This window comes from Artemia franciscana, chromosome 5, assembly GCF_032884065.1.
Source record: "Artemia franciscana chromosome 5, ASM3288406v1, whole genome shotgun sequence".
Taxonomy (NCBI): domain Eukaryota; kingdom Metazoa; phylum Arthropoda; class Branchiopoda; order Anostraca; family Artemiidae; genus Artemia; species Artemia franciscana.
Genome location: NC_088867.1, coordinates 53183335 through 53206018, shown reverse-complemented (window position 1 = coordinate 53206018; position 22684 = coordinate 53183335). Strand labels below are relative to the sequence as shown.

Sequence of the window (22684 nt, the reverse complement as noted above, 5' to 3'; positions counted from 1 at the left end):
AATTTGATCAAGTGGACAACCCCTTAGCCACAGCATCTGGAGAACCTTGCTCTCTCCTTTGAATGACTCTGGGGGAAGATGCTTTAAAATACTTTCTGAAGAGATTGCTAGTGCTCTCAGTGTATTCCTGAGAGTAGATTCACCTAGTGATACTTCTCCCCAAAAAAGCAAAAAAAAACCTTACCTAGATTTTTATCATTTTGTAGTTTTATTGATTCTTTTCAAAGAAAACACCAAAATGAGGGCTGTTAGATATCAAGGAAGGTTTTTAATGTCATTTTCAATTGCTTTGGAAAATTGGCTACAACTTAGCCCCCCAGGATTTTCACAAAAGTATACTAGTGAAGGTAGGACTGTTCCTGTGTTTGGTGGCACCTGGGGAACAATGAATTATGCCTACCTTTCCCAACTCATATACAAATAAAAAAGGACCCATCTGCTGCACCCTCTCATCCTTGGTGCTCAAGACAGCATGCCTTCCCCCTTTTGAGTGGCACAGGGAAGCAATAGTTGCCCTTAAAAGTCACATATGATTAAGAGTAGCCTAGCTGAAACTCAAGGCTTATCAAGCCTAGTGGTATAGATGTATGATCAGTCCACCTCATAAGCAGAAATGTAAAGAAAACAATTCTTACTTCATAATATGCACAATAATCCTATTTAATATATTTTGCAACAGAAGAACCTTTATCTTCACTTCTTTCCTTGTTTTTCTAAGAAATCATGAATTCCTTAGAACCTATATAGGCCATTAATAGAGTATATATCCTCACCCCCCTAATATGCAAACATATACCCAGAATTGTATTCTGGATCAAAATATAAGCTTCATTTGCATCACAGATGAACTTTATCCATGCCCCTAAATATATCCAAACCAGGGTGTAGCCTATATTTTCACATCACAAGGGTGGGGGTAGGTTCATTTGTGATGCAAATGAAGATTATATTTAGATTCAGAATGTAATTCTGGGTAGGACTATATATTTGCACATAAGGGAGGTGGGGGTGTACACTCAGTTATAGCCTATAGGTTCTAAAGAATTCATGATTTTCTTAGAAAAACAAGGAAAGAAGTGAAAATAAAGGTTCTCCTGCTGCAAAATATAGCCTAATCTAATTAATAAAAGGGTCTGATGACTAACCTACACTTAGTTTTTGAACTTCAAATGGGCAACATTGACACGAATTTCTTTGGTAGTCTAGGCCTATTCAACTGCACATGCTATAGAATATTTGCAAATGTTCGTAAAAGAATAGGTAGCAGCTCCTGTTAACTACAGACGGCTAGAAAAAAATTAAACAAAGCAAAAAACCTTTCCTGATTGTGTGCGTATAACTGAACCCCATCCAGCTGAACCTATTTAACCAGGGCCGCATCCAGGACCCTCCCCTCATCTCCCTGAATATGGCCTGCATGTAACTGAATATTCGTGTTACTGAATCCTCGAATAACTGAGGCCCCATTTAACTCAAACCACGTTAAACTCAATCTGAGTGTAAGTCCATCCCCATTTAAATCAAGCCCTGTTTTACTCAACTCAATCCGAGTTTTATGAATAAGATTGGAATAGTGCTGATCAGAAGCACAAATTTGCTTGTCGCTTTATTTGCAGCTTCTAACTGATGTTAACCATGTGGTTAGCCTTAGACTTTTTCCAAATTGCAAAAAAAAAACTTTCAGAATTCAGTCTATCGCCAACAATCATCAAGGCAAGATGAAGTGTTTTTTTGTTTTATTGTGAACTATAAGTATTACCGGTAGATCTGTCTTTTTCTTTGTTTTTGCTTTGCTTTATAGGCAATTTTTATGAATCTCATTAGCTGCATTTTTGATCGTCGTTCTTGAAGATGGTGTAATTGGCCGTTTTGCTGGTGAAAATAAACATCTCTGTGACACCTTGAACGTAAATGAATATATATTTTGTGACGAAGAATTTGTAACACTAAAAGGATTAAAAAAGATAATAAGGCTCCAGCAGCTCATAGTGTGGCAATTGACTTTCTTAAACATGATTATTATGTTAGAATAAGTTACTGAAGATTAATAATAAGATTTTTGGCAAAGGGGAAGTACCTAGCGGTTTTATGAAAACCTAATTAAACTCATGTATAATAAAGGTGATAAGAGTGAGTAAGGTAACTATAAAGGCATTAGTCTGGTTCCAGTGGTTAGCAGATTACTCTGTATGGTGATACTTTCGGAATTAGAAATGCTGTAGAGAAAATGTTAAGAGAAGAACAGTGCGGTTTTATGAAGGTTAGAGAATCCACTACCCAATTTTCACTCTTAGATTCATAATTTAGAAGAGATAAATACATTAAAGTGATTACTCCCGTATACGAGAACAACACTGCTGCGGTTAAGGTAGGACGTGAGGTTAGTAGCTGGTTCCAGGAGTTAAGCAGGGTGGGTTTTGCTTAAGACAAACGGACTCTGTCTTAAAGAGCAGAGCAAAGGCAATGGGAGAACATGGAATCAAATGGGGGAAAACTTTTCTGGACTTAGATTATGCTGATGATTTAAGCATTCTACATAAGAATGTTAGCAAAATGAATTAACTTTTACAGGTTTTGCGAGTTCAGAGTACAGGAATAGGTTTGAAAATTAATGTTAAGAAGACTAAGTCGCTAAGCCTAGGGACAAGTGAAGATGGAAAGATGACGTTGGGTAACGATAAGATCAATCAAGTGAACACCTTCACATTCCTATGTAGTATTATTAGTAAAGAGGGTAGGTGCAGTGGCGATGCTAAAAGAAGTATAACCAAGACCAAAGGGTGTTTTTTCCAAAATTGAAAAATTTTCGAAACAAATATTAGTCCGATAACTCTGCGAATCAAGATTAGAATATTGGAAGCTACAGTGATGACAGTGGTCAAACATAGCTCTGAAGCATGGGTGCTCCGAGACAACGAAAAAAATTTGCGTGATGTTTGCCAGAGAAATTGCCCATGGATTTTTCTGGGCATCCAACGCACTTACCGTATCACAAACAGTAGGTTATACAAAAAATGTGGTTCAATCTTGCTTCTTAAGGCTACAATGAGAGAAAGGTTGTGAAAGCTAAAGTATGTTCTGTGGAAGAAGAATGGCACATTGTCAAAGACTGTTCTTTTCGGCCAACCGTCTTGGGCTGATCGAAGGGTAGGTATGGTATGTATACCTAAAACCATACCTGTTGTAGTTATGGTGTGTTGGTAACTTAGGTGTATATATCGTCTTTTGGTTTAGCTCTTCTCTTCCAATTCAAAGGTCAGGACCCTCTAGAGGCTTTGAACAGATTGGGAAGAAGGATGATCATGAGTGGTTTTGTTGGCGTCAGGTGGCTTGTTGCTACGGTGAGTTTTAGCAATAGTGGTAGCAGTAGTAGTAGAAGAAGAAGTAGAAGTAGTAATAGTGGTATCAGTAGCATTAGGAGTAGCAGTGGTAGTAGTAGTAGTTGTAGTAGCAGTAGTAATAGTAATAATAGAAGTAGAAGCCGTGGTAGCGGCAACAGCAGTAGTAGTAGTAGTAGTAGTAGTAGTATTAATAGTAGTAGTAGTAGTAGTAGTCGTAGTAGTAGTAGTAGTAGTAGTAGTAGTAGTAGTAGTAGTAGTAGTAGTAGTAGTAGTAGTAGTAGTAATAGCAATAATAATAGCATCAGTAGTAATAGCAGCAGTAGTACATTTCACGGCAATTTTTCATGTAATAATATTACGAAAATGAAAGCGCTTCAAACCCAACTGCATCCATTACCTCTACCAATTCCCATAAATGGAAAGTATCTCCTCTACCTGCTACTACTTCTCCTCTATAAAATCAAAGCCTGAGGTACTTTCCTACCTACCTTCCACCTCGCCCCCAAAACTTTCTACAAGTTTCAACTCAATCCCCAAAGCCATTCCAAACACAAGTCCTATGTGCAAACAATAAGTAGCTCTTATGATTTACCTTTGCTACGAGGCTTTGGTGTCATGTCATCCCGGAAGGTATATTTTAAAAACCCTATTGACTATTTTTAACAAAATAGTCATCTGATCAGATGTCTAAGAGAGCTGCAGGAGTGAGTGGCAGAGTTCGGAAAAACGACAGGGGAGGAGACTGGCTGAATCAAAATAACTTTCAACTCTTCAAAAGGGTGTCAGAACTTTCAATATCCCATTTCTGTACCCAAGCTGTTGTAGGTATGGTGTTTTGGTAACTTAGGTGTATATATCGTCTTTTGGTTTAGCTCTTCTCTTCTAATTCAAAAGTCAGGACCCTCTAGAGGGAGAGGGAGTGGAGGTAGGTACTTGCAAAATACCTTCCCGGGACATACTTTAGCCTGTAGGCCCATCCCAGAAAGTTTCATTTTTCGAACCTAACCCCTTCCGAGATAGCAAGAAGTCACTAAACTAGAATTTCACCCTTTACAATAATCCACGCTTTGCACGATCCTGGACCCATCTTGGTCACAACATGGTTTTCAGCACTTGGTGATGCTCTTCTATCAACAAAATTCGAAATTTTGCACAGACAGTCTCAAGCCTGTTACCTCCGACTCATTATATATTCATACCTACAAATATTATGCTACTACGGGGGGGGGCTGGCTATAGGATACTTTGTACAATAGGGTAAGGGCTTGAATTCTAGTATACCCAATTATTTGGTTTTGACGGGGTCTCTAGCGTGTCTCTGTAAGGTCAGCCAGGGTCTAACCAGCTCTAAATGGGTACCTGGTGAAATCTGGAGAGGTAAACAGGAAGAGTGGGTGAAAGCAAAGGATGGTTGCCCCCAACCCCCATTTCCACTTCCTGGCAGAAAGGCCAAGAAAAGTAGATCAGCACTGCTGGTAGGGACTGCAAAGTCCAATGCCGTGCTTTTTACCTTTTACCTTTACGGGGAGGGAACCCATAGTAGACAAATTAGCTAGGAAGAAGTTTTTCAGCAAAAAACGCCCACCAAAACAGACCAAGCCCAGAAGAATTATCCATTAATCAGAATCCTATACGAATGCTGTCTCGTTTACTAGGCTTTAATTTTCTCGATGGGCGTCACTCCTCAAGTGGGAATAGAGTTAAACACAATTTCCCAAGTCTTGCAGGTACCCCGAAAGGGTCGAGGCAACCCTTTGTAGAGGTCGTTGTCAATAGACCTGGATCTTACGCCGTGTCGCAGTTGTGCCCCAATAGAGGATCCTCACGATGGTGTTCTGCACCATAATTTAACCAATTAGTAGGAGAAGGTTTGTAACTCACGGCACGTCTGCAAACGCCGATGGGCCCCTTTGAGTGTACATAGGAGGGGCCTCCTTCCTCCAACACCTGTGTGTCGGATCAAACGGGGCCCAAATACTTTTTTTTAAGAACGTAGAATTGTAAAGCCACGGATAAGCAAAGCATTTTTAGGACTGGCTTTAATGTTAGATGTAGATAGGACCAAGAGAGCCTTAAAGACAAAAAAGTTTTGACAAACTTTTCAAAAAGAGTTTTCAAAACTTTAAAAAAAGTTTTGAAAAAAAATTGTATCGATTCACTGTGTCAGAAAGTAGGCACAATATATTTTTTTGTCTCATGACGTTCGTGTCTTCAGACAGTCTAGGGAGGTGGTAATTCTGATCTATTTATTGTAATTTCTATCTGTTTAATTGTGGCTTGGTTATTCATTTTATTTTGTTCTGTTGGTTTTAGTATTCATGTGTAATCCTTGAAGGGCTTATAACGTATTAGTTATCATTTTGTTTGATATGATTTTTCACTTTAGATTTCTTTTCATTTTAGGCTTCATGCTTTTATTCATAGTAATTTATGTTCTTTTTCAACTTAAGTTATTGTATGAGCTTATTTCAACATATTTTAGGCTTTAATTTATGGGCACACATGTATACAAGGAATAACTTATATTGTCTTAAATTTTAGTGTTATTCCTTATTTTCAGTTTAAAAAAAGTCGTGTTTAATTAAATTCTTATCATCTTTCGAGTAATGCAGAGAAATCCTGATCTCCCTTCTAGGACCCCTCCCCCTACCGACTTCCATGGGGTTCCTCCTTTGGAGAAAAGCCGCCTTGGACAAAAGTCCTCCTTGGAAAGTTCACGTTTTTTGGAAAGTTCATGAATGATGTCATCCTCACTGAAAATTCTCCCTGGAAAATTTCTTGCAGAAATTCCCTATACTTTCATTTGCGACAAATCCTTGTTTAGATTTAATTTCTAATCATTTTTCAAATCATGCAAAATCCACCTCTGTAAAATATATGATAGCCGACTTACGTGCCATCCCGACGTCATTTGAAGCAAAGTCGTCATTTTCAAGTAGCAACGACGTCTTTGCCGGCTCTTTAGCTATCAAAACCCCCCAACACGAGGGTGGTGAGTCCAAAAAAAATTCTCGATTCCCAATAGTGACAGGTGTAACTCAAACATTGAAAGCTGTGGAATCGCTCACATTTTAGAGGAAAAATAACAAAACACATGTTTTTTACAATCACACGTCTTAAAAAAGAACTTTTCAGGATAGCAAAAAAGCCTACTTGCAACGGTAGTTACAAAATTGAATTAAAGATTAGTTTTTTGCTTTAACCGTTACCAGACAGGCCCTTCAGGTCTATATCCCCCCAAATAAAATATGAAAACATTTACAACTTCTCCATGAACTTCCTTGTTTTTTATTTTCTCAATTATAAGTCTTAATGTCACTCCTTACTTTTAATAGGAAAAAATACTTATTTTTAATTAAATTAAATGTGGAGGTTAGGATTTAATTGACGACAATATCTACCAATCTCCTAGTGGCTCTGTTTCTGTATGTCCATGTATCCTTAAATAGCTCCTCGATACAACCCTTAAGCACCCGCAACAGATAATAGTTATGGGTGATTTTAACAAAAGCATACAAATTTCAGGTTTTTAATATATTTAGATTTTCTTTTGCCTATGCTTGCCGCAGGTACTTTGCCTTTAATATGCATGCTATCCAATACAACAGAGAATGGAGTGTCTTTGATTGACAATATTCTCTGTAGGGCCACTTTGACAAAAAATGTGTCTTAATAAGTGACACTTCTAGTCATATCCCTGTTTATTCTAAATACTATTTTGATAATATTACTATTTAATTAAGAGAACCCGTCGATCTAATAAAATGTCCTTTATATTTGGCGACGCAAAAGTAACTCTTAATTGGTCTAAGTTGGCGGAAAATTCTTGCAGTAACGCTGAGACTGATTCTATTTTTTTTTTCTTTTTTTTTCTACAAGTCTGTTAACAAAATGGATTCACTTTGGCATTGAAAAGAAATTAAAGGATGAACTAAGTATCATGGCTTTAAGCCATGTCACTACCAAACAAAACAGAGACGTTTCAATTTAATAAGAGATTTTAATTATCATAAAAATTTGTTATTGGAAGTAGTGGAGGCATTATGGATGCTGATTTTCATGTGACCTCTGAAGTTCATGTGACCACCACTTGCATAAAAACTTATGTGCCCTGGTGCATAACTTTAAAAACTTGCCACTGTGCTGTGGGAGATTGTGTCGACCTGGTATTTTTGTTGCCTGATGTTTTAACTATTTTCAATAAAATGGCTATCTCAAAATTTATACCGGATGGACTTAGGAGGAAAAGGGCCTGGGAGAGGGGCTAGTTGACCTCCGATATCTTTTGATCCTTAAAAAGTGAGCTAGAATTTAAATTTCAATCAAACAAACTCCCTCTGAAGTTTATACGGCCATTACTTCCACATGAAATGCCTCTGGGAAAAACAAAATGAAACATTGCAGCCTTATGGAATTATGGTTGGTTGAAAGAGGCTAGTAGCTGTCGGATCAACTTTGACTTTTAAAAGGGGAACTAGAACTTTCAATTAATAAACTCTTCAGTCCCCTCCAAAGTTTATACGACTACCTCTTTCATAAACACCTTATATACCCTCTGTGTATAAGTTGCAGCCCTTCTCCCATTTTTCCGGGGAAATAGGGGGGGGGGTATGTTTTTCCCGTTGTTTTGTCGTCAAATCGTTAGACTATTTCAAACCAAATTGCTACCTCAAAGCTTTCGTCAGATATATTTTGGGGAAAAAAAAGTGTGTGTGAGGGAGTGCCGCCAATCACTTTTGATGGCCCTTAAAAGGTAACTAGAATATTCAGTTACCAATCGAATGACCCCCCTCTGTTGTTTTTTTTAATTAATGAATGTTTTGATCTTGGCTCTCTACACATAAAAAATTAAAACGAAATTTACATATTTATTAATTGCGATTAATTGGAAGATTTTGAGAAAAAAGGTGCGAGGGAGGAGGCCTAGTTGCCCTCCAAGTTTTTGATTACTTTAAAAAGCAACTAGAACTTTTAATTTTTTACAAACGTTTTCATTGGTAAAAAATATATGTAACTTATGAATCAACTTACGTAACGACCTTCTATATCCGTATGTTTTTATTTCGTATATGAGGGGGTTAAACCCTCGTCGATACCTCGCTCTTTACATTAAAGCTGAGATTTTGTCCCAATTCCTTAAGAATGATCTCTGAATCACAAAGGCCGTAGAATAAATAATTGAAATTTCTATAAATACGTTAGCTTAAAGAGTAAGATCTAACGAGGAGGTAAACCCCTCATATGTGTAATAATTTTTATTCTTTTTAAGCTTTAATGCTGCTCCTTACTTTCAGTAGAAAAAACTTTTCATATTTATTTTTCCATTGCTTTTTCAAATAATGCTAGAAAATCCTGCGCCAACTTCATTGAAATTATCTTCCCCCATGAGAAGTTTCTCCATAGAAATATGCTCCCTGAAACTTTTAATTTCCGTTAGAATGAGCCCTTTTTCAACATTCTAGGACCACTCAGTCGATACGATCACACCTGGGGAAAAAAACATAAAAACAAAAAAAAACCAAACAAATAAACACGCATCCTTGATTTGTCTTCTGGAAAAAAAAAATGCAAAATTCGACATTTTTGTAGATAGGAGCTTGGAACTTCTACAATAAGGTTTCTGATACGCTGAATCTGATGGTGTGGTTTTCGTTAAGATTGTATTACTTTTAGGGGGTGTTTCCCCCTATTTTTTTAAATTAGACAAATTTTTTCAGGCTCGTAACTTTCGATGGGTATAACTGATCTTGATGAAACTTATTTAAAATCATTCATTATATTTAAAATCAGCATTAAAATGCAATTCTTTTGATGTAATTCTTGGTATGAAAATTCCATTTTTTAGAGTTTTGGTTACTATTGAGCCGGGTTGCTCCTTACTACAGTTCGTTACCACGATTTGTTTGATAAGGAAAGTATAAGAGCCTAACTATCGATAACATTAAATAAAGAATTACCTTTTTATGGTGATCCTAAATATGTATTTGTTTATTAGTAACTAGAGCAGCTATGAGTACACAAGAAAATTCGCATAATTATAGAAAGCACAAGGAAAGCACCTGAATAAGGGGCAATTTCGGTAAAAATATGCCGTCAAATTTTGCTTGCATTGCAAGAGCACCAATAAGCTGATGTATGAAGCTACTATAATCAGAAATGTTTCTTATGAACGGAATACTGGGTATCTCTATATTTTCACCCTGAACGGATACGTTTTTTTGTGTTTTACTATCATTTGTTTATTCTTTTCAGAAGTTTTACAGTTATGCAGTATAAAGGTGTTAAATATTATTGGTTTTTGGTGTCTGAAATTAAATTAAAAATATTGAATTAAAATGCTTATTTGATTTTCTTAATCTTAGTTTTAATATTTTGCTTTAAGATTTACATCTTAGTTCTTTTACGTAAGCTATTGTTTTGTGCATTTTATGCAATTAATTATATTTTCATTTTTACATACTTTTACTTTAATTAGCATACTTTTTTTTATTGCCAATAGAAAAATTTTCTTCCCATAGGATATTTTTCCCACAGAAATATTTTCTGGACAATTCAATCTTAGCGAAATTTACCCCGGACAATTACCCTTAACATCTTTTCGCGTAAAATTGAATCAGTAAAGAGAAAGCAAGACACATAAAGAAATTTTGCATGGGAATTCAGGCAAACTCACCCAGTATAAAATATCCCCTGAAAATTTCACTTCCTGGAAACTTCTCTCTCCATGGAAAATTCTTCCCGTGCAAAATCTTCCAACAGAAAAACTGTCCTGCCCTCTCCAACCGAAAAAATGTATCCATACTTCTCAATAACAGATACTATACGGAAGCATTGGGCAAATCTTATAGCTTTAAAAACCTTTTCCCCAGGGGGCTGTAGAGGATCATTTTATCTCCAAAGACATAGCTACCTGGCCTTTCAACTATACTAAACAAAATATCTATCTGAAGATTTTCATCAAATGATTTTGAAAAAACGGCATTGCAGGGGGGCTTGCTGCCTTCCAATTTTTCGTCACTCAAAAAGTGCATTAGAACTTTTCATTTCCGTTAGAATCAGCCCTCTCTCAACGTTTTAGGTTCACTGGATCCGTACAATCCCCCTGAAAAAAAAAAATAAACGCGTATCTTTCTTCAACGGTTTTCTTCGTTCAATAAAGATCTTTCTGATCACGGAAGATCCTCCGTGATCCTTCTTCTGGCAAAAATTACGAAATTCTGCATTTTTGAAGATATGAACTTGAAACCTCTATAGCAGGGTTATTTAATACGCTGATTACAATGGCATGATTTTCATTAAATAATAATAATAATTTATTTATAACCCACAAAGTACATTAAACTGTGGAGTAAACACACAAAAAAAGAAAAAACAAGACAAAAAACATAACAACATAAATAACATAGCAGCATAACGACATACAACATAAATAAATTACCTCCAATCAAAAAATGGCCAAAGAGGGTCAAAAACACCGACCATTTGCCGAGTTTTAAAACATATATCTTTAGATAAATGTTTCAGTCGCGAGGGCGCATCAACGATGTCAAATTTAGAGACGACTGTATGATTCCGATACCACCGAGGCAGACGCAGCAAATACTTGCAATACTTAAAATATCCTGAGCGTATTTTCTTTGTATCCTTCTTGCGAAGGAGGAAAGAAAAACCAGAAAGATAAAAAACAGCAGGGGCACAAAAACTAGAATAAAGACGGCATAGTCCATTTCGGTTATACCGACCACGATTTGGTGAAATTTTCGCGTATCCAACCCGCATACTTTTCAGCACGCTGGACGTAATAGCGGAGCAAGTAGACGAAAGTGACGTGGAAAAAGAGAGACCCAACCATTTAATACTTGCTGAACATGGTATAGTTCAAGAACCCAAGCAAAGAGGTGATGCTGGTGGAGGACTCCCAAAACACAAAAACTCACATTTGGAGGCATTAACTGAAAGGCCTACTGTGGATAGTGCGGCTGAAAGCCGGTAGAAGTTGGTAATTAGACTATTTTTTGTCCGGCTAAGAAGCAGAACATCATCAGCATATGCAACGTGACTAATGCCTAAATTATCATTGTAAAAAATTGACGGTTGAAGACGTTGGAGACACGAAGCTAAAACCCATTTAAAAATGCTCGGGGATAACACGGCACCTTGCCTAACGCCTTTTTTAACAGGAATATACTCCCCTACCGTACCATTCCACTTCACCCTAACTGAAGAATTAGCATACCAATACTTAAGCACGGAAACAATAGAAAGGTTAACACCCGAGGCTGCTAGAGAAAACAAAGCATTTGAATGAATTACATTATCAAAAGCACTAGATATGTCAACAGTCAAACAATACAGGGGACTTTTTTGAGCAACAGCTTGTTTCATTAGCCGACCCACAATATGGTGAGCTTGAAAACAGCCCATACCTTTTCTAAAACCAAGCTGGAAGGGTGTAAAATTGCACTTGGAGTTAATGGCCGGTAGCAGTACATATTCAAATAGCTTACTAACAAAACATGACACAGTGATAGGACGATAATTAGAGCAAGCACTGGGGTCCTTACCCCTCTTGACTATGGGAGATATACAGCCGGACAAAAAACTATCTGGCACAACGGACTGTGCCAAACACATCTGAAACAATAATTGCAAATGCTTCAGCAGTTCAGGACAATCATAAGCAAAAAACTTGAAGCAAAGACCATCACTATCGAGAGACTCAGACTTATTCACTTGCATAAGAGCTCGGAGTATAACACCAGATTCCACCGACAACACTTGAGATTGGTTGATACGAATTGGGAGGATTGAGTTTACAAGCTTTGTAAAATGATTTTGGAGATTAATATTAAACGAAAGCAAAATATTTTTATAATGAGAAACGAAGTCACATAGCCGAAGAGACGAATTAATTGGAGGTGAACACTTAACACTGTTTATAACACGATCCCAGGATTTCTTGTCACAAGGACCATCCCAGGCATTCAGTCTCGCTCTACGCAGGGAATATTTGTACTCTCGTTTGGTTTTCTGTTTTATTTGATGTACTGAACCAGAAGAAGGACGATTACAGGCTATCCACATACGGAGCCAGAGCTTAGCTTTTTGTTTAGCTATCTTCACTTTAGGATCAACTTTCCAAAAGGGATTGCGAGTACCCGTTCGCACGCACTCGGAGGGTACAGCTGTTTTAGCGGCAGACTTTAGACAGAACACTATTTGCTGATAATACGAGTTGATATCTATCCGCGTTGAAGTTGTAGATACAGATGTTTGCAATAAGTGGAAAGGCACTTTAATAGATGATAATAACTGGGACAATGTCAATACATAAAGTGGAACATTGATATTTTCCCAATTTAACTTTGAGAACCACTTGGGAGAGTTACGTTGCACAGAGGTCGCCATGAAGCAAGATAGTTGGCACGTGATTGGTAAATGATCGTCGTCGATTTTAGAGTCTTCCACATGAACTATTGATGAAAGTAGAGTTGAATCTGACACAATTACATGATCAAGGTTGGAAGTAAGACCACCACGATTGTGAATATAAGTAAATAGAAGATCTTTATCAGCAAGATGGAATCCTCCAGGTAGTGAATCGAGAAAGATTTCAGATCGGTCGGAATTAGATAATAAGTCAGTGTTCATGTCACCGGCGAGAACCCATTTGGTATTTTGTTTTGAAAGGTCGCTAAGTAGTGTTCGTAGGCGATTACATGCTTGTGAAAAACTAGACAATGACTGCACAGTCTTTTTATTACAGGGGAAATAAATGTTTATAAATGCGGTATCATCACATTTTATCGCTAAGATGTTAGCGTCGCTTTGCAATAATATCGGCTGAGTCTTGTGTCTGAAATAGACGGCCAGACCTCCTGATGGTCTTCCATGGGTTTTTTGGGCGGCTCTCAAGAAGGTATAATGGGTCCGAGAACGCTTTAGGCTATCAACATTCACTTTAGAGAGAAGGTGCTCCTGTAGAAACACAATATCATTTTCAAGTAGCTCACTTATCACTAGATCCTTATCTTTTGTACCATTAATATTAAGGGAAACAAAGCTAAACGGAGTTTGAGCATTCATTTATTAGCGTTGTTGAGAGCCGATCGGAGAACTTTGCATTTCAGGCTAAAACTTACGTGTTCCATAGTGCAATTTGCACATTTTGGTGAGGCTTGGCAAGGGTTTTCCTTGGAATTCACATGAGGGCCAGAACATCTGGAACACTTGGGATGTGCTGGTGAGCTGGGACAAGCTCCAATCAGGTGATCAGTACTTTGACAGCGAAAGCATCGACGTGGAATGGGTTGAAAGGGCTTAGCGCGAAAAATTTCTTATCCAAATACGGATTCCCGACTCCAGAACCGCATTCAGAGCGGTTTTGTCGACGAACTCGAGGCGAAAAGTACGAGAGTCGCCGATTTGACTAGCACTAATAAGTCCTTCCACTGAGGCCTCCAAATCAGCTCTTGAATAATTATGGGGTATATCCCGGACCACAGCTAAAGGCTTTTTATCAATCACTCTGGCTCCAACGTTAGGGATGGAGCTAGTAACAGCTTCAGCAAGCGAGTCGGCTGACTTCTATGGAGGGGGTCTTTCCTCCTTTTTTCGAAAATCAGTCAAATTTTCTTAGGCTCGTAGCTTTTGATGATCGTTTTTTCTCCGTTACTAAAAGTATTGTATTCATAAAACTTTGCAGTTTCATGAAATGGAAAGTTTACAAATAGAAAAGGATAAATAGTACAAATAGAATTTAGATAAAAAGGGGTATTATTGTTAGTATGGATGAAAATTCTGTGAGACTTTTGATCTTTTAAATAACTGAAGTCATCACAACCTCTATAATAGGATTTTTTTTATCGACAAATGCATTAAATAAATTTCTATAAACGCATTGAAGTACTTAGTATAAATTGAAAAATAAAAACATTATCATTTAAAATTGATGAGCACTAAGTTCTTGGCAGTCTTTACCAACCCAAAGAAATTTTCTGGGGCTGATGATGACCTAACTTACCATTTCCACTTCTATGCTAGTAGATATGGGAATGTAACTCCCCCTACCTCTTTCAAAATTTACCTGAAGCCCTATGAAGAATAAGCAGTTTGTCCATTAAATGGACTTTTCTAGGAATCCCCCACCTAAAAAATGACTCACTTCCCCCTCATTATAGCTGATATGCTCTTTCAGGTAACCAAACTTATCCTAATTTCATTACAAATAAACTGAATCAACTTGGATGAATCCAGTACTGCCATCGTGTGGTATTACTTCTTTTGCAACTGGGAAGTCTAAAATAGATCTATTGATACTTTTAAATCAATTACCTTCTCGGAATTTCAAATTGATTGCAAATTCGTCCTCTTTGGGGTAATGTCTCAGCTTGGTGTACTAAAATGGCAGAAAATAAGACTTTTCCCTGGCCCAATATGTATGGTCGCAATGGTTACTTAAAAAAGAGCTTTAAATTTACATTTGGGTGACCTCCCTCCCAATTATCTTGGACCTTCGGCTTGTTACAATCACCCCTGGAAAAAATACAAAAAAAAAATACATAGACGATCTTTCTTCTAAAAAAAAGTTAAATTCCACCTTTTGAAGATTGAAGCTTGAAATCTCTACAGTAGGGTTGTCTGATATGATGTATCTAATAAAGGGATTTTCAATGAGATCGTTTGCTTGTTTTGGGATGTTTCCCCTTATTTCAAAAATCAGGTAAATTTTTCAGATTTTTGCTATTGGGTAGGTAACATTAAACTAAAAGAATTTTATATATTTAGAATCAGTATAATAGTATAACCTATTGAAGTTTTGACAAAACAACATTTTACTTTAATTTTCAGTTACTAGTTGCTTTTTCTCTGGCCTTTGCTCTCAAAATGCAATTTCTTTTATTTGAATAGAATTCTGAGCCATATCTACGTTTTTCTTCAAAATTTAAGAAATGTATTTGCATATTTTTAAAACTTTTTAATTTGGGATTGAGCAAAATTGTGAAGCTGAAAACAAGTTTGTTGTACTGATTTCAAGCAGAAGATCTATTTTGCAAGGTTTAACTTTTATAACGCACATACTTTTAAGGGTTGTCAAGGGTCAGGACCCTCTAGAGAGAGAGGGAGTGGAGGTAGGTACTTCAAAATACCTTCCCAGGACATACTTTATCCTTTAGACCCATCCCTGAAAGTTTCATTTTCCTAACCTAACCCCTTTTCGAGATAGCCAAAAGTCACTAAATTAGAATTATACCCTCTATTCCTTATGTAAAGTATTCTAAGGCGTAGGAAATTGCATAAGGACAAGTCTACATCTGTTATAATCTACGGAAGCAATAATTTTTTGCACAATTTTGGTTTGAGTTTGATTTTCTTTGAAGGTTCAATGCATAATAAGTAAATATATTGTTGATTGAATAAATTGATCCTTTTGCCAGGAATTCCTGTCGTTTAAAGTTTATTGCATTTTGTTGCATTTTGCACGTAATCTAATTGCTGTTTTACTTGAGAAATTTTTTCCTAAAAGCATTTAGAAACAAACTTATTCCTTCAAAAAAGATATTTCGAGATATATTCTCTGTCATCCAACAACCACTGCTATTTTGGTATTTGCCTCCCTCCCTCTGAAAAATTTTCTGCCATTGCCCTTGCACTTGCCCCCCCCCATATTTTGGAGGGCTGTGCTGTCCCTGGAGTTTTTTTTACGTGGTATTTGGTCTATTTTGAGTAAAATGGGAGTATAAGAGATTTGGTAGGACACATTTGGGGAAGTGGTTCGGGGGTTCTAATTGCCATCAGATCGCTTTTAACTCTTCAAAAAGGGAATTAGAACTTTTAACTTCTATCGTTTGAGTTCCATTCGAGAATTACACGACCACTTCTTCTATCCAAATCTTAAATGCCCCAAGGGCATATGTTACAACCTTTCCCCAGTTCTGGGGAGGGGATATATTTACCCAAGGGTTTTGTTATCTGACCGTTGGACTATTTCATACAAACTTGCAATCTCAAATTTTGATCGGATACATTTGGGGAAAAGAGGATGTGTGTGCGTGTCTGTGTGGGGGAAGAGGGTAAATACACTCTGATCCCTTCTTAAATCATAAGCAGGTAACTGCAATTCCCATTTACAATCAAATGAACTACCTCTGAAGTTTAAATGATCATCCTTCACCTAAAAACCTTATATGTCCTATTGGCATAACTTAAAACACTTGTCCCTGGGCTCTGGTTGTTTGTGTTGATCTGTGTTGAAAAATGAGTTTTTGTTATTTCACGTTTGAACTATTTCCTACAAAAAGGCCCTCTTAAGACGTTTTCAGATGCGTTTGTAGAAAATAGGGCGTTGGGTGGGGGCTAGTTGCCCTTTGATATCATTTGACAATTAAAAAGTAAACTAGAACTTTCAATTTCTAATCAAAGCCCTCTCTAAAATTTATACGAGCCATAGGACTAGTTGCCATCTGATCAGTTTTGATTGTTAAAAAAGGGCACTAGAATTTCCGATTTCCAATCAAATGAGATCCCCTTCAAAATTTATAGGACCACCCCTTCAATATGAAGTTTTTCTCTGGGAAAACTATTAGGGATTATAATAATAATAAAATACTGGACCCTTCTAGGTTTTACTATAGGCAACGCTATAAGATAAACAAACTTGCAAACACTTTATGAATTCAGAAACACCCGTAAATAAACTCTTACCAAGCTAACTCCTCAAACATGATTCCCTATGCTTATTCCCTAAACGAAGAAACTTACACAATTGTTTAATAGCATATCCATTCCTCTCAGCCATTCGCTCCTTTAACCAGCATTCACTCCCCAGCACTCGTCCAAATCATTCCTTCCGCAACTCAGACAGCTCTTCACACTCGGATACAAAATGAACTAAATTTTCATTCCCCCGCCACACATAGGGCAAAAGTAGGGGCCTGCCTCCTGCCTAAACTTTCCCAAATATTTCCTTCTGATACCTAAATCTAAACTATCTCCTCTTAGCAACAACAAATTCTTCAAGTCCTCCCTACTCAACCCAAATTTAAAATAAACTTCCTCTCCCCAACACTCTTTAGCTTGGGAGTAAAACCTCAAAGACACCGATTGGTCCTTTTGAGTTTGCCACTCTTGGATTTCTTGGTCGTTTAGGATTCGCTGAACTTCCTTCCATACTGAAACACTTCCATCCACTGGTCCTTTACCTTTATTCCACATCTCTGAAAGACCCGAAATGTCCATTATTTTCTTGACCTGATTTGCCCACGAATCCCGTCTACCGTCCTTCAAACTCTCCAAATAGGCTGACTTAAGAAGCCGAACTCTAGGTAGACTAATTATTTTCTCACAATATTTCACCATTTTAACCAATCTACCACTCCTTAAATTGAAAAGCCCCAAATCTCCTTTCAATACCACTGAACTAAATGAATCCTTCAAGCCTAACATTCTCTTAAAATATCTTAGTTGAACTACTTCTAACTTAGCGGCTTTAGCGAAACCCCAAACCTCCGACTCCCAATGTAGACTAGTAACTACTTTTGTCTGGAACACCCTTTTCTGAATCCTCATGTCAGCTAGCTGACCTAGATTACTTCTCAACAGCATATTTGTTAACCTTTTACCCCTTAAATTACAATCTTCCACATGCCTAGACATCCCCTTTAGTGCACTAAACTTAACACCGAGATAAACAAAACTCCTCTTTAACCTTCAGCATCACTCTTCCAAAATTAAAAACAACCTCAGAATCAACCTCTCCTATGCTCCTAAATACTAGTGCTACTGACTTCTTAGCATTTAACTCCAAATCCTTCTTTTCTAAGTAATCTTTTATTAAATCTAATTGCTTCTGAAGATTCTCCCTACTATCCGCCACGACTACTATATCATCCGCAAATAACATACATGATAGCCTGAACCAATCCAAAGATACAAATGGGGCTCCATTATTTTTCATAAAACTGTCTAAATCATTAACAAACGAGGATAAAAGCTTGGGGGATAAAGTACATCCTTGTTTCACACCCAAATAAGACGTAACCAGTCTAGAAAATTTCCTCATCACCTTTACAACAAACTTCACCCTCCGATACATAGCTGCTATTATCGCTACAAAACAAAACGGCAAGCCTATTTCTAACAGGCTTTCAATTAACAGCCTCCTGTTTACCGAGTCAAAAGCACTTCTCAGGTATAAAAACGCTACGAATAGCCGACCATTTTCCCTCTAGCAGATTTTCGTCTCAATATTTCCAAAGTAAGAATATGGTTAACAGTGCTGAACGTTGATCTGAATCCCGCTTGTACCGGACTCAGTATCTCCTCTTTATCTAACCAATCTCTTTTTCCAAAGAGATTCCTTTTTTAGCCTATATTCCAAAACCTCACAAAATAGTTTACTTATCACATTCCCCATAAAGACAGACCTAAAATTTTCATGTAATATTTTATTGCCTTTCTTAAAAAGAGGCACTGCTACCGAAATGTCCCACGAGTGAGGCCAATAAGCTTTCTCCACTACAAACGAGAAAATCAAGGCCAACATAGGCATTATAGTTGTCCTTCCCAACCTCAGAACCTTTGTAGATATACCATCTATTCCTGGACACGAGTTACCCTTCATCTTTTTCAACTGATCCCAAATTTCTTCTTCAGATACAGGCCTAATTAAATCGTAATCATTCTTCCTTAAAGGGTAATTCACCCTCCCTAACTCACTATCATTTGACCCATTCAAATCATTCTTCCTGACATGTTCAGACTCCCTCTTTTCAAAATAATCTGGCCACATCTCAACTGGCGGGACATCTCCTCTTATTCCCAGGCCTTGGATTGAACATTTAACTACCGATCAAAACTCTCTAGGGTTTTTCACACTGTAAGCTCTCTTAATTTCCTCATTAATCTCCTTCTGCCTCTCTCTCTTTTTAAGTCTTTTAACCCTATTATAATCTGACCTTACTTTCCTATATTCAGATAGCCTGCAGAAGTTTAATTCCTTATCCGATGGCTCCGTTGCTTTAAGTAGCCTAAAACTCCTAATTACCTCTTCCCTTTTCTGCCTACATTCCTCATCGAAAAAACCCTTATCTTTTTTGGCCGTCCGTCTTCTATCCTGCACTAAAGGCCTGATGCTCTCATAGATTCTATCTATAATTACCGAAACCGCTTGAACCATTTCAGCTGGTTCTGAAAAATTCAAAATCGAGTGGCAATCATTTTGAAATTCCTCACTTTCTAGTTTCTTTTTAACCAATTCTTCTTTCTCCTTGACTATCCAAACTGGTTTTCGTATTCTTACCTCACGCTTATACCGTTCTTTTACCCTTTCAGACAGTCGAATACACCCTCTCAGCTGAAGACTCACTGACAAATGGTCAGAACCGACCAACTCTAGGACCCTGAGGTCCATCACCTGGGGCCAGAGAGATAAATTACATAAAATATAATCAATTAAGCTCGGGCCAGACCCACTATAGCGTTGCCTTTGATTTTCACGTTGTCAATGCAAACGACTCACTATTTGAACTTTTAGTTTTTCCTCTCTGTTGGGCCTCAGAAACATCAACTCCGGGAATTATTAGTATGATTTCATTAAAAAAATAATGCTCATCTTTCAATAAAATCTAAGAAGGCTAAAAGTACTCATTTCAAACGTGATTACCTCATCCAAAAGGTGCACGATCGTAAAATGAGAAATACATCGGAAATAGAGATCATTGGTCGTCAGCTTTGCGTCTCACTCAGATTATTTATCTTGGATTTTTTTTTCTGCAATTTGTCTTGGCTCTTCACGGTTCACCAACTTGATTTTAATTCAAAATAATAGTGCCCTCAAGGGGTTGGTTTGTAGGTTATAGTTTTGATAACGAAGAGTCCTAAAATTTCTTTTTTCTTGGGGGAACTTCAGGCACCAAAGGATTAAAGAATTTCGGAGCCAGTAATGTTGGTAAATTCAAATTTGGAGTCTTCAAACAACATTGGTTTTAGCGTGCAGTTTAGCGATTGTTTGGCTGGTAGAATATTTCGGCTTCCGAAAATCCCGGATGAAAAACACAAACTTGTAAAAAAAAAAATTTCAAATTTTATTTGCGAGGTAAGTCTTGTTTCCCAAAGTATATTCTAAGCAAGGGATACATGATCAAAAAAGCAAATATTTTGTACAAATTTCAGCACGTCTGTGCTGAATCTGTTCACCTCTATGTTGATGATTAGTTACGGTAGCCTATCTCACTCACTTCCATTGTTAATTGTTCCATTCTGCACCTAATTTTGAGTTGAATGTATAGAACAATTAAGTACTATATTTTCTCTGAATCCATTTCTAAGTTCAATCAGTTTTCAGTAAAAAACTTTTGGATAAGTTTGCAGTTGGCTATATAATTTAGCTAGGATGAAAGTAAAAATGTCATTTGATGCCTCTTTTATACTCTTTCACAATTCAACAAATGCTTCTGAGGCTATTTGCATCTTCAGCTCTTAAAAGGGCTCCAAAGGTATTTTCTACAAATTATGAAAGAGCATAAAGAAAGCATAGCCCATCCAAATTTACCATGAAATTTACCCCCCCCCCCCTCTAATTTGCAAATATGTACCCTGAGTTGAATTGAAATTGTAGGAAAACACTTTATATTTGGGTGGCCTAATAAATAATGCTAAAATTTTTATAAGTGCTTTGAGAATATAGGCTACTACTCTTGAACAGCTTATCTATAAAATGGTAAGTTCAATCTTCCTATCACCTGAACAATTTCTTAGGGTCATGAAACTATTACCTTAAATCACATTTGCCAGCAAGATAAGGTGGTAGATCCTTCTGTAGGTTCTTGTTGGTGGTGAGTGATGTGATTATGTTGGCTTAGCTTCCCAGTCCAGCCTCCACTCAGCCCTCTCCCATTCCCTGTTGACTCTAGCCTTGAAGGAGTGGGGAGTCTCAGTTTGGATGGTAGACTTGGATAGGCTATTTCAGAGGGGACCACCCAAATGAAAAAGAAGCCATGTTGTTCCCTTCTCCAACATCCAGGCAGGTGAAGCTTCAGACTATGACCTCTTGAACTGTTAGGCAGGTAGGGTGTGAAGATCTGGTTCAGGTGACCAGATTTAAAAATTTTGTGTACTGTGATCACATTTCCTCTATATCTTCAATACACAAGGGTTAGAAGTCTCAGAGACCTTTGGTGATCCTGGTAAGGGGCATTATTTAAGCCATGGACCAGTTTGGTTACTCTCCTTTGGCCACTTTCAAGGGCTATTGTGTCCAATTTGTTTTGGGGAAAGGCCAAAGTCAAGCCAAACTCAAGGTTATTTCAAAGTCAAGCTTATTGTTAATAGATTCATTTTGACTTTTAGAGCATCCTTTCTCTCTTGCAAAACCAATGCAAACTCACTGTTATGGAGTTATTCCAGCCCAAATATCCTGTATTTATACATATAGAATTACAATCATTTCTGTTTTTGTTGATTGGATATTTGAAATTGCAAATCTATAATAATTTAGAAACAGCTTTGGGCTATATATTTACTCATCAGGAGGGTGGGGTTAAAGCACAGCATATATTAAATACATAAACTAACCATTGCTGTATTAAATATATGCTATGCTTTACCCCCTCTCCTCTAATGTGCAAATATGTTATAACTCCATAACAGTGAGTTTATGGTAGTTTTGCAAGAGAGAAGATGTTCAAAAAGTCAAACTGCATCTATTAACAGTAGTTTCATGACCCTAAACAATTGTTCAGGTAATAGAAACATTGACCAATAGTAATATGTATTTAACCACTTTTCAATACCTTTAGGATATGCATAAAAAATACATCAAATGGTTTTTTTCAATTTCATCCTAGCTAAATTATATACCCAACTGCAAATTTGCCACATTTTGCATATCCTGGTATTCAAAATCTTTTTGTATTTTTTTTTTGTAATGTCCTTTTGTTTGTGGGGCTGAAATATTTGCTCTAAAAAGATTTTACTGGGCTGGGTAAGATCTTTTTGGGTCACCACCATGTAGCTAAAGTGGCATTAGAACACAAGAGTTAGAATTCCAGTTTTTCTATTCATTACTTTATTTTAAGTTTTGGAGACCAGTTATATGCATGGTTACATATCTCTGAACCCCTTCAATCAATATTGTTTCATGCTTGAACAGTAGAGGGGTAAGAAAAGCACCAAAGCCCAAAGTTGGCCTCAAAATTGCTTTGTAGAGCCTTATGAACACCTATGAATGGCTTGAAATAGCAAATTTAATTAGACAAAGGCTAGAATTAGCCTTGGATGCCACACTTTGCCATTGCTCATAGAATTTTAATAATATTTTACTCGTAGGTGTCTTTCACTCGAGC

General features: G+C 37.1%; 2 protein-coding genes across 4 annotated transcripts in view; one reads left to right on the top strand and one right to left on the bottom strand.

Moving 5' to 3' along the window:
• The window catches only part of LOC136027594 (germ cell-less protein-like 1), a 28013-nt gene extending 26765 nt beyond the window's left edge, over positions 1 to 1248 (bottom strand). Inside the window, exon 1 of one of the 2 annotated variants that reach the window (XM_065704985.1) lies at positions 1146 to 1248. The gene's annotated coding sequence lies outside the window, so the exon portion shown is untranslated. The remainder of the gene's footprint in view (positions 1 to 1145) is intronic. The other variant, XM_065704986.1, reaches the window with a different exon arrangement.
• A 19090-nt stretch (positions 1249 to 20338) lies between these two features.
• Positions 20339 to 22684, top strand: part of LOC136027591 (uncharacterized) — a 72579-nt gene continuing 70233 nt past the window's right edge. The window contains exon 1 of one of the 2 annotated variants that reach the window (XM_065704982.1): positions 20339 to 20436. The gene's annotated coding sequence lies outside the window, so the exon portion shown is untranslated. The remainder of the gene's footprint in view (positions 20437 to 22684) is intronic. The other variant, XM_065704983.1, reaches the window with a different exon arrangement.